Raw genomic sequence first — 6000 nt, 5'->3', positions numbered from 1 at the left:
ATTGTGGTAGTCTACAAGCCTCCGGATGCAACATCCCAGCAATTCCAGGAACAGCTGTTAAAAATTGACCACTGTCTGGAAAATCTTCCAGCTCCTGCACCCAACATCTTGCTCCTGGGGGATTTCAACTTAAGGCACCTAAAATGGAGGAATATAGCAAATAATATTGTTGCAGTAATAACACCAGGAGGCAGTTCTGATGAAAACTCACACTCACACGAGCTTTCAAATCTCTGCACAAAATTCAATTTAAACCAGCAAATAATAGAGCCTACTAGAATGGAGAATACACTAGACCTCATCTTCACTAACAATGATGATCTGATAAGAAATGTCACCATATCAAAAACAATATACTCAGATCACAACATAATTGAGGTTCAGACATGTATGCGCAGAGCCCCAGACCGACAAAATGAGATTAGTCACGAGGGAGCATTCACCAAATTCAACTTCAATAACAAAAACATAAAGTAGGACCAAGTAAACCAAGTCCTAACCGATATAAGCTGGGAAGATATACTAAGCAACACAGACCCCAACTTATGCCTAGAACAGATTAACTTGGTGGCACTCGATGTATGCACAAGACTTATTCCTCTAAGAAAAAGGAGGAGTAGATGTAAAATAGAAAGAGACAGGCGCTCTCTTTACAGGCGACGGAAAAGAATAACAGAGCGGCTAAAAGAGGTCAATATATCTGAAATGCGTAGGGAGACACTGGTCAGAGAAATAGCAAGCATCGAACTCAAGCTAAAGGAATCTTATAAGAGTCAGGAATCGCGGGAAGAACTAAAAGCCATAAATGAAATCGAAAGAAACCCAAAGTATTTCTTCTCCTATGCCAAATCAAAGTCGAGAACAAGGTCCAGTATTGGGCTCTTACTTAAACAAGATGGGTCCTACACAGATGACAGCAAGGAAATGAGTGAGCTACTCAAGTCCCAATATGACTCAGTTTTTAGCAAGCCACTAACCAGACTGAGAGTCGAAGATCAAAATGAATTTTTTATGAGAGAGCCACAGAATTTGGTTAACACAAGCCTATTCGATGTTATCCTGACGCCAAATGACTTCGAACAAGCGATAAATGACATGCCCATGCACTCTGCCCCAGGGCCAGACTCGTGGAACTCCGTGTTCATCAAGAACTGCAAGAAGCCCCTATCACGAGCCTTTTCCATCCTATGGAGAGGGAGCATGGACACGGGGGTCGTCCCACAGTTACTAAAAACAAGACATAGCCCCAGTCCACAAAGGGGGCAGTAAAGCAACAGCAAAGAACTACAGACCAATAGCACTAACATCCCATATCATAAAAATCTTTGAAAGAGTCCTAAGAAGCAAGATCACCACCCATCTAGAAACCCATCAGTTGCACAACCCAGGGCAACATGGGTTTAGAACAGGTCGCTCCTGTCTGTCTCAACTATTGGATCACTACGACAAGGTCCTAGATGCACTAGAAGACAAAAAGAATGCAGATGTAATATATACAGACTTTGCAAAAGCCTTCGACAAGTGTGACCATGGCGTAATAGCGCACAAAATGCGTGCTAAAGGAATAACAGGAAAAGTCGGTCGATGGATCTATAATTTCCTCACTAACAGAACACAGAGAGTAGTAGTCAACAGAGTAAAGTCCGAGGCAGGCACGGTGAAAAGCTCTGTTCCACAAGGCACAGTACTCACTCCCATCTTGTTCCTCATCCTCATATCTGACATAGACAAGGATGTCAGCCACAGCACCGTGTCTTCCTTTGCAGATGACACCCGAATCTGCATGACAGTGTCTTCCATTGCAGACACTGCAAGGCTCCAGGCGGACATCAACCAAATCTTTCAGTGGGCTGCAGAAAACAATATGAAGTTCAACGATGAGAAATTTCAATTACTCAGATATGATAAACACGAGGAAATTAAATCTTCATCAGAGTACAAAACAAATTCTGGCCACAAAATAGAGCGAAACACCAACGTCAAAGACCTGGGAGTGATCATGTCGGAGGATCTCACCTTCAAGGACCATAACATTGTATCGATCGCATCTGCTAGAAAAATGACAGGATGGATAATGAGAACCTTCAAAACGAGGGATGCCAAGCCCATGATGACACTCTTTAGGTCACTTGTTCTATCTAGGCTGGAATATTGCTGCACACTAACAGCACCTTTCAAGGCAGGTGAAATTGCTGACCTAGAAAATGTACAGAGAACCTTCACGGCGTGCATAACGGAGATAAAACACCTCAATTACTGGGAGCACTTGAGGTTCCTGAACCTGTATTCCATGGAACGCAGGCGGGAGAGATACATGATTATATACACCTGGAAAATCCTAGAGGGACTAGTACCGAACTTGCACACGAAAATCACTCACTACGAAAGCAAAAGACTTGGCAGACGATGCAACATCCCCCCAATGAAAAGCAGGGGTGTCACTAGCACGTTAAGAGACCATACAATAAGTGTCAGGGGCCCGAGACTGTTCAACTGCCTCCCAGCATACATAAGGGGGATTACCAACAGACCCCTGGCAGTCTTCAAGCTGGCACTGGACAAGCACCTAAAGTCGGTTCCTGATCAGCCGGGCTGTGGCTCGTACGTTGGTTTGCGTGCAGCCAGCAGTAACAGCCTGGTTGATCAGGCTCTGATCCACCATGAGGCTTGGTCACAGACCGGGCCGCGGGGGCGTTGACCCCCGGAACTCTCTCCAGATATGCTCCAGATATAATATCCGGCCATCAAGACGACTGATCAGATAATGAATGCTCCTTCTGTTGGCCCTTTCCTCTCTTTCCTATAGCTCCTCACACTTCGGGCCCCCCTTATATTACACTTGCTTTCCATTTTGAATTTACATTCACACAAAAAACAGAAGAGTTACTGTTATGCAGACAACTGTATTATTGAAAAAAATGGTATAAATAATATCAGCGCACCTGTGAAAGCATATTAAACCAACCAATTGACTTGTATTGGACGCGTGACATGATTTGTTTACTGTTGAACATCAGCAAAAATCGAACATTTCCGCTACTTTGAGCTCAATTTCAAGGTACTTTCAGTCTGTAAACCAATCAAAATTGTTCCATTTCTGTAATATATTTTTCATTTTATCAAATAAGACCATGAAAACGAGAATACAGTCATAAATACCATACGAAAATGCGTCGCAAAGTCGCTATAAGTGTATTTTTGGAAGTCTGAAACGGATTAATCTAATTTACATTATTCCTTATGAGAAAAATTCGTTCGGTGCTCGAACAGATCGGCACTCGAAAAGCCTTCTGGAACGAATTAAGTTCGAGTATCGAGGTTCCACTGTCTTCATATTTTCGGATCTTCTGGGTCTCCCTGTGGCTGGTAGCTCCACCCCCTTCCACTACAGAGTATGGCAAGTAGGTGTCTGCCAATGTGGCAGCAAAGGTGTAGTCCCAGGCAATCTGTTTTCCATCCTTCCAGGGTAGCATAGTGGCTCCATCAGGACGCTTTTGACTTCCATCAGACCTCTGTACTTGGGGTTCCCGTTGAGCTGGGCAACGGGCTGTGGCGAGGCTTCTCTTTATTATGTCATTGATCTCCTCATGCCTGGCATACTTCCCTTCTGCTGTGTGGCACACGAGACCATGAAGTCCGAATTGATCAGCTGTTGCCCTGCCGCAAATACACCTATGTTCGGTGAGGATGGGGGCGGCTAGGCGAAGAGCAACACCAATCCGAATGGCCTGTGGGTCGAGACGGGTACCCAAGGAGGAATTGGGAATAGCTAACCGGAAATCTCCTGAGTGTGGTGCCTTCACTGCCAGGAGACGAGCTTTGTTCTTTCCTGAAGCATTGGAGAGCATTGTGTTGGCGATTTTTTCCATGATCGGTTTGTCCCAGCGGGACTGTTTGTGCTCTTTGGGAGGAGCTGGTCTACTGGAGGAGTCTGTAAGGGTGTCCCACCGAATTGCTGCTTCAGTAAACCTGGGGTCTTGAGCTCCTACCAAGTCTCTCAAGCGTTCGGGCACTATCTTCTTGACTAATGCACTGGAAGCCAAACACGAAGACAGAAAAGCAGGTAAAGCAACATGCGTTGCTTTACGCACCCCTATACCTCCCAGTCGCACTGGGAGGGTTGCCTGATCCCATTGCTCATCCTCTAGTGACAGGTTCAGTGCCTTCTTAAAAGTTGATCTCAGGTGTGCATCATATTCATCAAGTGTTGGGTTGTCAAAAGAGGGTGCACACCTCAAGAAGTAAGTGAGTCTTGGCATAGTAAGACACCTTGTGAGGAGATACAGAGCATCATGGGCATCAAGATCGCTTATTCTCTCCTCCATTCTCATAAGGTCATTCAATTTGTCCCTGAGGACAGTATCGATGGCCTGGTGACCCAGCGGTGCCCCCAAGAGGGTACTGTTGGACGGAGTTGTAGTTGAGATTTCCGGGAGGATTCTTCGAACAGCATTGATTATTTCCTGGTTCGCTGTGATGATTTCACACTTAGAGGGATTGAGGATGAGTCCCAAGTCTTCTCCCTGTGTTTTCACCAGTTGTAGGTCCCCCACGAGGGACTCTTCAGTACCTGCCAGAGTGCCGTCATCCAGGTACCAGATATTGAGCTCACTGCGTAGGCTGGAAGTTAGTTCTCTTACTGCCAAGCAGAAGAGAAGTGGAGCAAGTGGGTCACCCTGCTGAACACCCTCTGATGATTGAATTTCATGTTCTCCAAACAAAAGAATTGAGGGTTTGCTGTAGCCGGCTGAAATGAAGGGAAAGAGACTGGGGAACCGAACCCGAACAGCTGGCAAAACAGCATCTCTCCTCACCATATTAAAGGCATTTCTAAAATCAAGTTTGACTATGGCCTTGTCTTCTGGTAGGTCCCTGATGTAGGCCCTTGCCGCATGAGCTGCATATATATATATATATAGATAAATATATGTATATATAGTGGCATATATGTATAATATATATATATATAATATATATATATAATATATATATATATATATATATATATATATATATATATATATATATATATATATATATATATATATATATATATATATATATATATATATATATCTAGATATATTTAGGTAGTAGGTTGGAAGACAGCAACCACCCAGGGAAGTACTACCGTCCTGCCAGATGACTGTGAAACAGAAACCTGTAACTGTTTTGCATGATGGTAGGATTGCTGGTTTCTTTTTCTGTCTCATAAACACGCTAGATAACAGGGATATCTTGCTACTCCTACCTACACTTTGGTCACACTTCACAGACAGGCACATGCATATATATATACATACATCTAGGTTTTTCTCCTTTTTCTAAATAGCTCTTGTTCTTCTTTATTTCTTCTATTGTCCATGGGGAAGTGGAAAAGAATCTTTCCTCCGTAAGCCATGCGTGTCGTATGAGGCGACTAAAATGCCGGGAGCAATGGGCTAGTAACCCCTTCTCCTGTAGACACTTACTAAAAAAGAGAAGAAGAAAAACTTTATAAAACTGGGATGCTTAAATGTGCGTGGATGTAGTGCGGATGACAAGAAACAGATGATTGCTGATGTTATGAATGAAAAGAAGTTGGATGTCCTGGCCCTAAGCGAAACAAAGCTGAAGGGGGTAGGAGAGTTTCAGTGGGGGGAAATAAATGGGATTAAATCTGGAGTATCTGAGAGAGTTAGAGCAAAGGAAGGGGTAGCAGTAATGTTAAATGATCAGTTATGGAAGGAGAAAAGAGAATATGAATGTGTAAATTCAAGAATTATGTGGATTAAAGTAAAGGTGGGATGCGAGAAGTGGGTCATAATAAGCGTGTATGCACCTGGAGAAGAGAGGAATGCAGAGGAGAGAGAGAGATTTTGGGAGATGTTAAGTGAATGTATAGGAGCCTTTGAACCAAGTGAGAGAGTAATTGTGGTAGGGGACCTGAATGCTAAAGTAGGAGAAACTTTTAGAGAGGGTGTGGTAGGTAAGTTTGGGGTGCCAGGTGTAAATGATAAT

This window comes from Cherax quadricarinatus, chromosome 31 (genome assembly GCF_038502225.1).
Source record: "Cherax quadricarinatus isolate ZL_2023a chromosome 31, ASM3850222v1, whole genome shotgun sequence".
NCBI lineage: Eukaryota > Metazoa > Arthropoda > Malacostraca > Decapoda > Parastacidae > Cherax > Cherax quadricarinatus.
This window is presented reverse-complemented; position numbering follows the sequence as displayed.